This window comes from Ovis canadensis, chromosome 3 (genome assembly GCF_042477335.2).
Source record: "Ovis canadensis isolate MfBH-ARS-UI-01 breed Bighorn chromosome 3, ARS-UI_OviCan_v2, whole genome shotgun sequence".
Taxonomy (NCBI): Eukaryota; Metazoa; Chordata; class Mammalia; order Artiodactyla; family Bovidae; genus Ovis; species Ovis canadensis.
Window position 1 is genome coordinate 155,851,802 of NC_091247.1, and position 14,068 is coordinate 155,865,869.

The 14,068-nt window shown below is 38.3% G+C and overlaps 1 protein-coding gene and 1 pseudogene across 3 annotated transcripts in view; both read right to left on the reverse strand.

Moving 5' to 3' along the window:
* Positions 1-14,068, reverse strand: part of FRS2 (fibroblast growth factor receptor substrate 2) — a 110,656-nt gene that overhangs the window by 11,383 nt on the left and 85,205 nt on the right. For all 3 annotated transcript variants that reach the window (XM_069584673.1, XM_069584675.1, XM_069584674.1), the window contains one exon: positions 5,500-5,594. The gene's annotated coding sequence lies outside the window, so the exon portion shown is untranslated. The remainder of the gene's footprint in view (positions 1-5,499; positions 5,595-14,068) is intronic.
* On the reverse strand, positions 10,110-13,544 carry LOC138437404 (T-complex protein 1 subunit delta pseudogene; annotated as a pseudogene).

The window sequence follows — 14,068 nt, forward strand, 5'->3', positions numbered from 1 at the left end:
AGAAGTTACCAAACATTAAAAACACAAATCTGATTAAAGCTTGTCTAGAATTCTTCAGCAGATCTTTACTACCTTCAGGAAAAAAAAATGCAAAAGCTCAAAAAGTCCTTTACATTATGGTCCTTGTCTACAAATCCAGTCTAACCTCTCACTCCTCTCTGCTTCAAGCCGCACCCAGTCATACCAAACAGTTTCCCTAGAGCGTCTTGTTTCCATGCTGCTCCTTCCTCAAGATTCAACTCAGAAGACAGTGCCTTCAGGAAGCCTTTTCTGACTCCAATCAACTGGGCAAGTTATATTCCTTATGTATCCCCAAGCACCCTGAGTTTCCCAGTATCACAGCCTCTTTCACACTGTTTACTTAGTAGAAATTGTGATGGACTGTTTACTTATCAATCTTCTTCCCTCCACTTTGAGCTCCTTCCCAGTAAGGACAGAATTTATTCATTCCTGCTTTCCCTGTGCCTTACATAATAACTAGCACACAGCAGACGCTCTAAGTCTCTCGCAAGCTAAATGAACTGCACTAAAGGAAGATAAAGAATGCTGGCAGGTATAAGGATTAAGCCAATTAAAAAACAGTAAAAACCAAAAGAAGTGATAGAAACCAAAAGTGTATAAACCAAAAGAAGTGATAAATAAAATAGTAAAGTTAAGACTCATATTTTGTGGTGTCCTTGCACTAGTCAGAATGGCCATCATTAAAAATAAGGTGTGGAGAAAAGGGACTCCTACTACACTGTTGGTGGGAATATAAGTTAGAAGCTACTATGAAAAACAGTATGGAAGTTCTTAAAAAAAAAAAAAAAAAAAACAAAAAACGAAAAACAGAATTGCTACATGATCCAGCAATCCTACTCCTGGGCAAAAATATTTAGAGAAAACTCCAATTTGAAAAGATACATGTACCCCAATAATCATAACAGCACTATTTACAACAGCCAAGACATGGAAGCATGCTTAACGTCCATTTAATGATGAATGGATCAAGATGTGAAAAGATACATGCACCCCAATAATCATAATAGCCCTATTTACAACAGCCAAGACATGGAAGCATGCTTAATGTTCATTTAATGATGAATGGACCAAGATATGGTATATACACCTTATAGTGAAAGGCGCTCAGTCGTGTCCAACTCTTTGCAACCCCAAGGACTATATAGTCCATGGAATTCTCCAGGCTAGAATACTTGAGTGGGTAGCCGTTCCCTTCTCCAGGGAATGTTCCCAACCCAGGGATCAAACCCAGGTCTCCCGAATTGTACAATGGAATACTACTCAGCCATAAAAAAGAATGAAACCTGGCCATCTGCAGGCAACATGGATGGACCTAGAGATCACTTACTTACTAAGTGAAGTCAGTCAGACAGAGAGAGGTAAGGAACACATGACATATCACTTATATGTGCAAACTAAAATGTGACACAAATCAACTTATTTACAAAATAGAAATAGGCTCACATACATAGAAAACAAACTTATGGTTACCAAAGGGCAAATGGGGTGGAGGGAGGGATAAATTAGAGGAGGTTTGGAATTGGCAGATACAGATTATTATATATAATATATAAACAGATAAAACAACAAGGTCCTACTGTATAGAACAGAACTATATTCATTATCTTGTAATAACCTATATAAGGAAAAGAACCTGAAAAAGAATATATATATATATAAATAAATATTTATATAATACTTACATATATATAAACTGAGTCACTTTGCTATACACCAAAACTAACACAACACTGTAAATCAATTATACTTCAATTAAGTTAATAAATTTATATAAATCTATATAAAATATTTATGTGTGATATAATAAAAAATCTTGTTACATAAAGGAAAAAGACTCATATTTGGTATCTTGTAACTAATATGCCCGCTAAGTATCATGGTGTAAAGATGACTGTCAATCGTGTACCTCTCAAGAGTAATGAGTCTAAAGGCAAAGACAGAGTTGTCAACAGATAATGCATTATGAAAACCTTTTATTATTATAAGAAGAGTTCTGTGGACACAGAAAGAAGCAACTAACTTTCTGGATTAGGAAGGGAAGGAAGCAGCATTTGAGCTGGACTTTAAAAGGTGAGCAGAAACAGTGTGCTAGGCAGAACACAGAAATAGGCACTAGGTAAAAAAGTAGGTGCAAAGATAAAAGTCGTGATCAGCGGTGCTATACTCAGGAGCGAGCGAGGGATCCAGTACAACTAGAGTGCAGGGTAGGCTCAACTACAAGCAGGAGCCAAACTACACACCCTGAACAACCACCTAGGGGTCTGGGATGCCAACTACCGAACCTGAAGCTCACCGGTCTCCAACGCTCCTGCAGTCAGAGGGACATGACTCCATCACGGCACTTATCATATTCTACTGTAATGGTTAGCTGTCTCACCGGCCACTTCACTGTGATCTCCAAGAAGAGAGGAACCTTGTCTTCTGAATTTTCTAAGGCACTAAGCATACTGTTTGACGTAGCAGATAATTATTTCATAAAAGTCTAATTTTTAAAAATCAAATCACTACGTGTTTGGGACTTCCCTGGCAGTCATACTTCCACTGCAGGGGGCATGGGTTCAATCCTTAGTTAGAGAACAAAGAACCCACATGCCAGACAGCACAGCAAAAAAAAAATTTAGTAAGTGTTTAATAAATTATGAGGAGGCCAAAAGAATATTTTTCAAAAAATTTTAAAGCAGAGAGATGACAGAAACAAAAATACAAAAGTCTTCTTGAAATTGCTTATCCATACTCACCACTAACTCAAGAATACAAAGAGCTAAATGATTACTACAGTGTGGCTTTTGCTTGAATAAAAAGGTTTCAAATGAATAGTTTTCAACTGTTTCTCAAAAAGAATAGAAAAACCATTCTTCCACTTTACATCTTCAGGCAGCACCTCTGATTCTGTCAGGGATGTATGAATGGTGGTACAATCTACTTGGGGACTCTATCTACATTGAGTGTTTCAGTTCAGTGCAAACATAATTACTGAAAAGCCTAACATGTGACACGAAATCCTTGTATGCCATTGCAAAGAGTATGAATTTCATCCTGCACATGATGGAAAGCCACTTAAGCATTTTAAGCAGAAAGTGAAGCGGTCAGAACTGCATTTCAGATACCTCCATCTGCAAGGTAAAATTTTAAGTGGGGAGTTAGCTCAGAGGAAGGGAAAGCCAGTTAGAGACCACTGAAAGCTGAAATACGCCAAGGACTTAAAAGGGAGCAGCAACAGTAGCAAAGATGAGAATGACAGATCTTAAAAGTATTAGGGAATCAAGTCAGCAGCAGCGAGTGTCCAGCTAGGGATACAGGAAGTAAGAGGCAGTTTTCAGTGCAGATAAAGGGTGCTGGTTCCATTACCTGAAATAGGAAAAATCTTTTCAGGTCTTCAAGAGGAAGTGATGGTGGTTAGTTCAGGTTTAGACATGTTAAACTGCAATTCCCAGAGAACCACCGAATGGAGACATGTAATAGAGTTAAGTACATCAGAATGGGCTTGAGGGAAGAGGTAAAATATTGGGGTACATGGTATTTGAAACTATAAAACAGAAGATCCTGCTCAAGAACAGGATAAAGAGCAGTCTGCTGAAGCTGAAATTCTGGGGAACACAAATGTGTAAATACTAGAGAAAAACAAGTGAAGGAGAAGAAAAACAATCAGAATTGTACAAACTAAAAAAAGAAAGTGTCAAGGAGGGTCCTCTCCGTGATGGAGTATTAGGTAGAGGCAGAAGCCATTATGCAGTGAGCAAATGGAAGATGAGTAGTCCTCCAGAAAATAGAAAAGGCTCTTTTAAGAACACAGCGAGAAAGGAAAGCCTCAAGTGACAGGGTATGGTTGGACATGGTTTCAAAAGAAAATACATTTCTTGAGTTATTTATTGTTTTAAGATGACACAGGTTTATGCAGACTTGTAATCAGTATGTCAGTAAAGTTTAAAGAATATAGGAAACACCAAAGGAATCCGCCAGAAGACGGATCAAGACAAGCAGGGAGACGAGACTAGAGCTGAGTTCTGGAACCCAGACTCAAAAGTGTGCCCAGAGGAGAAGGAATGCCTTGTGCTCAGAGTAGATGTGAAACTGAAAGTCACTCAGTCATGTCCAACTCTTGGTGACCCCATGGACTATGCAGTCCTTGGAATTCCCCAGGCCAGAATACTGGAGTGGGTAGCCGTTCCCTCCTCCAGGGGATCTTCCCAACTCAGGGACTGAACCCAGGTCTCCCGCATTGCTGGCAGATTCTTTACCAGCTGAGCCATCAAGGAAGCCCTCTGAGGAGAGAGGGAAGAAAAGAAAGATGAGTGGAACATATCAGAGAAGCTGAAACACATAATATCCATCATCTTACATTTCTTTTGTAAAATAGAAGGCAAGTTTGCAGAATGAGGGACTTGAGGAGAAGGGTAGGATTTTTCACTGAGAAGCTACACAAGAAAAGCAGCAGGATTATTAAGCAGGCTATGCTGAGAGTGAGCAGAAGCTGGAGAGTAAAATTATATTATTTTTCTAGCTGTGCTCAGCAGTCCAGAGGGTAGACAGTTGAACTGACCCGGGTCAGAGGGCAAGAGGACAAATAAATGAAAGGATATTGGCAATATAGGGGTTTGAAGTGATGGGCCAACAGGTCTGCTCAGGAAAGAAGCAAAGAAAGAAGAGGGCTGATGAAACAGGAGAAAACAGAGGGAGGCAAAAAGGAACAGGAGACCTCAGTATGGTTAAAAAATACGCTTAGTATGAGTGACAGTCTGAAAAAGCTGGACAGGCCGTTCTGGTCAATCTTCCAACACAGAAGGAGACTTTTTTTAATGCAGAGTTTTCACCCACATCTCTGCCTCCTCCTCCTGAGGCACAAACTCCCAGGCAGGGGTGAAAACAAGACACTACATCTATGACAATCACATTAATACTTGGAGACGATCTGAGTTACCTAAGACCTACTAATATGCATGAATACTATAAACACTTGATGAGAAACTACATGATCTCATAAACTCATTCAAGTTTATAATTCCACAAAAACACAAATAGATGTACTACACTCCCTCTAAAGGTAGCCTCTGTTTGGGAAGACCAACATTGCAACAACTGTGCCAGACATTTAAATTAGTGAACACGGTCTTCCTAAAGTCAATTATCCTTATTTTGAGGTCTGGGAGGTAACAACGTAGTTTTTAATCACTCAGTTGTGTCTGACTCCCTGTGCGCCCATGGATTATAGCCCACCAGGCTTCTCTGCCCATGGCATTCTCCAGGGAAGAATGGGAGTGAATTACCATTCTTTTCTCCTGGGGATCTTCTTGACCCAGGGACTGAACCCAGGTCTCCTGCATTGCAGACTGATTCTTTACCATCTGAGCTACCAGAGAAGCCCAAAGTGGTATCAGGAGGCAAAATAACTGCATTCAAAATACCATTATTAAAATCTCCAGTTCAAAAAAATACAATTTGTGGACTTAATGATTTTTTAAAAAGTAAACTTCAACTTACCTAGATCTGGCCATTAATATTCTTAGCCTCTGCTGCAGCATCAGGAGTTTAATCATACTTCAAAACACCATGTTTTCTTTGTTTGCTGACTTAACCTAAAATTAACAAGAAAAAGTCAAGAAATTGTTATTTCTTTAAAGACAGTTTTTCTTATGAGACTTCTGGCAGCAATGTTAGTTCTGTTAATCTATTTAAACAAACTAAAAAGTCTAAATTTTTATTAAAATGTAGTATTTTAAAAATTAACATAATGTCTACATGGTACCAATTAACAGCCTTTCGAAAGAAAGGTAAAAATGCAGTAGCTCTAAAAGTCCATTTTAGCCAATGGCAGGCTAATTCTCCATCTCCAGTCACACTTCTCTTAAACCTCACTGTCACTCCTCCTCCCAGAGCTGACTCTAGAATCCATGCTCTGTATCTTCCTAATCCACAAGAGCCCCCAGAATAAAATCAGAAGAGTCAGTCATCAGAAAACCGTATCAACAAGCATGCCATAGAGCCTCAGGATAATGACATAAATTATAGCAATAAACCACAATCTAGAGTTTCAAGAGATTACAATGTAACTTTTGAAAAAATTCTGGTTAATTTATTCACTTTTTACAACACATGAAAAAAATCAAATTCAAACATGAGCACTAGCATTTACTGAATAGCTATACTATTTAGGTTAGGGGTTTTACAAAGCCTCATTTTAATCTATATATTAACAAATATGACTGATACCCAAAATGAACATTGCCAAAACCATGAACCCACACACAAACAAAATTTTTCATGCTGGACTTCTAACCTATACATAAAATTAGTGGTTCAGGTAGGAGTTTGCTCACCACTTGTGAGCTGCTGCCACACCCTACATTAGGGTGGGCAGCAACTAACTGTCTTTTCCTTAGCAGTTTTTTCTCCCCTCCAGAAGTTTAACATACATCATGCTTTACCTCTAGCTTATAAAACTGTCCAGCTAATTCTACCATAAATCGTTCCTCTTATGTGATGTTTGTCCAGCTCTGTAAGAGATTTTAGCCAATTAACTAAGAAAAAAAAAAAAAACTCTCCCTTTTTACTTGATCCACTCATAAGCATCCCGCAACCCCTATCCTGAAAAGAGTTTATTCATAGTGAACATGATTAAGAGATGTATTCCAATATCAAGGAAAAGTCCTAAGTTCTAAAAGGAAGTTAAACATACAAAAGAACCAGTGTGCAAATCTATAAAGCTCTTGATAATATTAAAAATCCTCTGTGAGAAACTCTGGAAAATTTATATTCTCACCTTCAGATCTTTTTTCTTTTATTTCTAATTTTTTAAATTGTGGGAAAATACACATAACATAAAATTTACCATCTTACCCATTTTTAAGGGTACAGTTTAGTAGTGTTAAATATATTCACTACTATAAAACCAATCTCAAGAACTCTTGAAACTCTACACCCATTAAAAAACAACTCCTTTCCCCTCCACCCAAACACTAGCAACCACCATTCTACCTTCTGTTTTCATGAGTTTGACTGAACACATCATGTAAGACTACAGTTCAGTTCAGTTGCTCAGTCATGTCCAGCTCTTTGTGAGCCCACAGAGTGCAGCACTCCAGGCTTTACCTGTCCTTCACTATCTCCAGAGTTTGCTCAAACTCACATCCATTGGCATGACATGAGATTGTACAGTATTATCTTTTTGTGCCTGCCTTATCTCACTTAGCATCTTGTCTTCATGGTTCATCCATGCTGTAATATGTGTCAGAGTTCCTTTCCTTTTTAAAAAAAAACTTATTTTGCATTGAGGTATAGCCAATTAACAATGCTCTGATAGTTTCAGGTAAACTGAAAAAGGACTCAAGCTACACATATACATGCATTCTTGCTCCCCCAAACTCCCCTCCCATCCAGGCTGCCACACACCACTGAGCAGAGTACTTTGTGCTATACAGTAGGTCCTTATTGGTTACCCATTTTAAATATACCAGGGTGTACAAGTCCATCCCAAACTCCTTAACTATCCCTTCCTCCCAGCAACCATAAGTTCATTCTCTAAGTCTGTAAGTCTGTTTCTGTTTTGTAACTAAGTTCATTTATATCATTTCTTTTTGGATCACATATGTCAGGGATGTCATACAATATTTCTCTGTCTTCACTCAGTACAACAATCTTGAGGTCCACCCATGTTGCTGCAAATGGCATCATTTCATTCTTTTTAATGGCTGAGTAATACTCCATTGTGTATAGGTACCGCATCTTCATCCATTGCTCTGTCAGTGGACACAGGCTGCTTCTACGTCCTGGCTATTGTTCATAGTGCTGCAATGAACACTGGGATGCATGTATCTTTCTGAATTATTTTCTCATGGTATGTGTCCAGTAGTGGGACTGCTAGGTCACATGTAGTTCTACTTTTAGTTTTTTAAGGAACCTCCATACTGTTCTCCATAGTAGCTGTACCAATTTACGTTCCTAGCAACAGTGTAGGAGGGTTCCCTTCCCTCCACAACCTCTAGCATTCACTGTTTGTGGATTTTTTGATGATAGCCATTCTGGCTTGTGTGAAGTGATATCTCACTGTAGTTCTGATTTGCATTTCTTTAATAATGAGCAATACTGAACATCTTTTCACATGCCTCTTGGTCATCTGTATGTCTTCTTTGGAGAAATGTCTGTTTAGATCTTCTGCCCAGAATTCCTTTCCAAGACTGAATAATATTCCACTGAATAAAAACTTGCTAATTCATCCATTTGTGGACATTTATCTACCATCTGGCTATTGTGAATAATGGTGCTATGAACATGGATGCACAAATATCTCTTCAAGACCCTGCTTTCAATTATTTTGGATATATACCCACAAGTGGTATGGCTGGATCATATAGCAGTTCTATTTTTACTTTTTTGAGAAACTTCCATACTGCTCTCCACAGTGTATCTTCTTTAGAGAAATGTCTATTCAAGTCCTTTGAACATTTTTTAAACAGGCTGTCTGTTCTTTTTGCTGACTTTTAGTGTAAGTTCTCAATATATTCAGGATATTAATCCCTTATGAAATATATGATTTGCAAATATCTTCTCACATTCTTTGGGTTGTCCTTTTCACTCTGTTACATATTGTTTGAGGTTAACAAATGTATTTCTCATTAAGCCCAGTTTGTCTACTTTTGCTTTGGTGCCCATGCTTTTGGTGTCATATCCAGGAAAGCACTGCTGAAACCAATGTCATGAAGCTTCTGCCCTATGTTGTCTTCTAAGAATCTCACTGTTTTATGTCTTACATTTAGGTCTTTGATCCAGTTTGACTTAATGTTTGTATAGGTGTTAGGTAAAGGTCCAAGTTCATTCTTTTGCATGTGGATATCCAATTGTCCCAGAAGCATTTGTTGAAGACTCGCTTCCCCACTGAATGGTCTTAGTACACTTTTCAAAACTTATTTGACCAGACATGTGAGGGTTTATTTCTGGGTTCTCTATTCTATTCCACTGGTCTATGTCTGTATTTATGCCAGTACCACACTTTTTTTACTACGTGGCTTTGTAGTAAGTTTAGAAATCAAGAAGTGTGAGTCATCCAGTTTTAAGGTTGTTTTGGCTATCCAGGGTTCCAAGATTCCATATGAATTTCAGGATAGGCTTTCCTATTTGGGGGTGGGGGGTGGGGTGGGGCGGGGTGGAAATCATTGGAATTTTGACAGGGATTGCACTGAATCTGTAAATCTCTTTGGATGGGACTAATGTTTTAACAATATTGTGTCTTCTAATCCATGAATATGGGATGTGTTTTTATGTCCTCTATAAGCAGTATTCTGTAGTTTTGTGTGTGTTCTATCTCCTTGGCTAATTCCTGAGTATCCTATTTCTTTTGATGCCACTGTAAAAAGAACTGTTTTTGTAATTTTTTAGATTATTCACTGCAAATGTATAGAAATGCAACTAATGTTTACATGTTGACTTTGTACCCTGGATTCATTTATTATTTCTGAAAGTACTTTTTGTGTGGAATCTTTAGGGTTTTCCACATATAAGATCATCTCACCTGCAAACAAAGATTGTTTTACTTCTTTTCTCTCAACTTGGATGACTTCGCTCTGGCTAGAACTTCCAATACTATGTTAAATAAAAGTCATGAAGAGTGGGCATCATTGCCTACTTCCTGATCTTGAGGGAAAAGCTTTCAGTCTTTTACTATTGAGAATGATGTCCACTGTGGATTTTTCATATATAGCTTTCATTATGTTGAGGTGGTTTCCTTCTATTCCTAGTTTTTTAAATGCTTTTATATGAAAAGGTGCTGAATTTTGTCAAGTGCTTTCTTTGCATTAATTGAGATGGTATTTTTTTTCCCCCTTCATTCTTGTAATGTGATGCATTATGTTGTACTATCCTTGCATTCCAAGAATAAATCACACTCTGACAAGGTATATAATCTTTTTATTATGTGACTGAATTTAGTTTCCTAGCATCTTGGACATTTCTCAATGTTTATAAGAGATACTGGCCTGTAGTTTTCCTGTAACATCTTCATCTGGAATTGTTATCAGGGTAATCCTGGCCTCACAGAATGAATTGCAAAGTGTTCTCTCCTCTTCAATATTTCAGAAAAGTTTGAGGACTGACAGTAGTTCTTTTTTTTTTTGAAACCATGTATTTAATATTTTCATTAAACTGTGTCAATACAATTTCAAGCAAATGCCAACTGGAAGACCAGGCCCAGAAATTCATAAAAGAAACAATCTTCCAAACAACAAGGAATGCCAAGGTGCTCTTCCACTCCAGCTGCACCATCAGTGGCCACGCTGGTGCCAGTCAGACCATGTTAACCAGATTACCGAGTGTTTACCACATCATCAATTTTCAGAATGCTCCGGACAGTTTCAGTTGCTAGAGTCAGTGCACTGACTGAAACCAACAGAGGCTGGACATCCAGTTCCTCCAGTATGTTGGAAATACCACCCTTTCGGACTTTAATGCCTGTAGTTTTTTCTCCCTGGGCATGCCAGTTTCTTAGTTCTGTTACAGTAGAAATGGGATTCAGGCCAGCATTTTCAGCTAGTGTAGATGGAATGACTTCCACAGCATCTGCAAAAGCACGAATGCAGTAGGATTCCATACCACTCAATGTTCGTGAGTATTCAGTTAACCGTAGGGCCAACTCTATTTCTGGAGCACCACCTCCTGCAATAAGAGCTCTCTTCTTCACTAAACAGCAAATAACACAGAGAGCATCATGGATGGAGCGCTCAGCTTCTTCAATCACCAATTTGTTAGAACCACGAACAACAATTGTAACGGTTTTTCTAGGGCTCGCACAACCTGTAATCTTGATCAGTTTGCCAGAACCATTTAAGCTGACTTCCTCAGCTAACTCAGCAGATCCCAGCATGTCAGCAGTGAACTGGTCAACATGAGCAACTGGTTTGGTTCCAGTCGTCTTACAAATGAATTCAATGTCTTCTCTTTCAATATCTTTTATCACCATAATCTTCATTTTGTTCAGGAAATGTAATGCAAGATCACTAGGAGCATCTCTTAGAATAGACTTCTGTATGAGAAGAACATTACATCCTGTTTTTTTAATTTGCTTCACTAAATTTAGAATATAAGCTCTCTCTTCTCTTAGCACTTGATCCATTTGAACATAGTCAGAAACCACTATTTGATTGTCCATATCTGTTTTGGGAGCAGATAAGCAGAACTGAATAAGCCCAATTTTAGCCTTTTCAACTCTGGTTATGCCAGAATTTGCTACCTTTTGAGTAAGAACCAGACCTTCCACCAACTCACAGTCATCAATTGTCCCACCAAGCTTCTTAACTATTTTAATATCTCTAAGATCTACACTAGTAGCTGTGGCTGGGTCAATCACTTTCATCACTGCATCTACACTCATTGGAGAAAGCAGACTTGAATACTGAGACACAATCTTTGAGTTCAATGAAGTGGCTGCACTATTTAACAAAGTTTCTCTGTCACTCAGTTCCACAGGTCGAGACATGTCAGTCAAGATTTCAATGACCTTTTCCAAAGCCTTCTGGAATGACTCAGAAATGATGGTGGGATGAATCCCTTTCTGAAGAAGCTTGGTACAGGAGTCCAAGAGAGAGCCAGCAATAATGACCACTGATGTGGTGCCATCTCCTGCTTCTATATCCTGAGCCTTGGACAGCTCCACCAGCATTCTGGCTGCTGGATGTAACACCTGCATTTGTTTCAGAATGGTGGCACCATCATTTGTAATGGTCACATCACCTTTTCCATCTTGAATCATTTTATCCATTCCTTTTGGTCCGAGGCTTGTTCTAATAGCATCAGCAACAGCTTTGGCTGCGGAGATGTTGCTGAAGCGGATCTGGGCCTGACAGGCGCTCTTCCCGCGGCCACCGGCAGCCCCGACAGCCGGCCCGGTCCGGGGTGCTACGTTCTCGGGCATGACAACCTTGGATGGGTCTGCGTGAGCTTGCGAAGTACGGATGGACACGGATTGCGGCTGACCAGGGACCAACCGCAAGCGCCCACCGCCTTCACCTGACAGTAGTTCTTTAACTGGTAGACTTCACTGGTGAAGCCAGGGCTTTCCTACGTGAGAGACTTTTTTTATTATTATTGATTCAATCTCCTTACCTTATATGTCTATTCAGATTTTGTATTTCTTTGTGATTTAGCCTTGTAGGTTTTCTATTTCTAGGAATTTGTCCTGTTCATTTAGTTTCTTCAATTTGTTGGCATATAACTGTTCATATTACTCTCTCATAATCCTTTTTATTTCAGTAGAATTGATAGTGATGTCACCAGTTTCACTTCTGGTTTTAGTAACCTGAGTCTTTCTTCCTTTTTTCTTAGCCCATCCAGCCAAAAACTTGTCTGTTTTGTTGATGTTTTTAAAAATCAAACTTTTGGTTCACAGACTTTGTTTTTCTATTCTCTATCTCATTTCTCTCTCCTTTAATCTTTATTATTTCCTTCCTTCTGCTAGTTTTGCTTTTAGTTTACCCTTTTTCTATTTCCTTAAGCTATAAAGCTATAGATCTTTTTATATTTTTAACATAAGCATTTATAACTACCCAAACCCCCCTTAGCACTGCTTCCATTGTGTCCTGTTAAGTGTTGGCATGTTGTGTTTTCATCTTCTTTTGCCTCTAAATATTTTCTAATTCCCTTTGTGATTTCTTCTTTGATTTGTTGTTTAAAAGTATGTTGTTTAACTTCCACAATTTAGTGAATTTTCCAGCTTTCTTTCTGTCACTGATTTCTAACTTCATCCTTTTCTAATTGAAGATGATACTTTGTATAATATTTATCTTTGAAAATCTTTTGAGACTTAATTTGTGGCCTAACATCCCAGTCTACCCTGGAAAATGTTCCACTATTCTTGCCCTACTGAACATTTTATCACTATATAATATGTTTGTCTCTTGTAACCTTTTAAAATTTAAAGTCTACTTTGTTTCATACTAATACAGCCACACCTGCCCTCCTTTTGGTTACTAAATGCATGTATATCTTTTCCATTTTTGCAATTTTTTTGTCACTGAATCTCACATGAGTCTATTATAGACAGTATAGTTGGATCATGTTTTTATCTATTCTGCCAATCTGTCTTTTAATACTGATAAGGAGAGCTTTGTTATTGTTGCTGTTTAGTCACTATGTTGTGTCCAAGACTCTTTTGCGAACCTGTGGACTGTAGCCTGCCATGCTCCTCTGTGCGTGGGATTTCCCAGGCAAGAATACTGGAGTGGGTAACCATTTTCTTTTCCAGGGGCTCTACCCAACCCAGGGAGCAAACTCGTGGCTCCTGGACTGGCAGCTGGATTCGTTACTGCTGAGCCACCAGGTATTACTTCTATCATATTACTGTTTGCTTTCTATATGCTTTAAGCTTCTTTGTGTTAAGCTGTAGTAAAATGTTTAAATTCCTTTCTCAGTTCCTTTTGTGTATATTCTATAGCTATTTTCTTTGTGGTGACCATGGGGACTACATTTAACATACTAAAGGAATAACAGTTCTACTTGGATTTACACCAGTTTAACTTCAATAACATACAAAGACTCTACTCCATTACAACTCGATCCCCACTCCTTTCAGTTCTGATGTCACAAAATTACATCTTTATACACCATGTACCCCAAAATGTAAACTAATAATTAAATGCACTGATCTCTTAAATTACATAGAAAATAATTACAAACCAAAGATAAAACAATATGAGCTTTTAGGCTAATAATTTTTTCCTTTAAATGTATTAACTTTTAAATCATGTAGAAAATTAAAAGTATAGTTATAAATCTTTGTTACAATAGAAGTAGCTTTTATAATTCCCTCTGTATTTACCTTCATTGAGATTTCTATCTCTCCTTACAACTTCAAGTTGCTGTCCAGGGTCATTTTGTTTCACCTGGTGGAACTTTCTTCTGCATTTCTTGCAAGGCAAGTCTAGAGGTAATGAACTTCCTCAGCTTTTGTTTACTTGGGAATATCCTAATTTCTCACTCACTTTTGAAGGACAGTTTTGCTAGGTAACAGGATTTTTCATGGGTAGACTTTTCTTTTGGCACCCTGTGAATATATCAGCCCACTCCC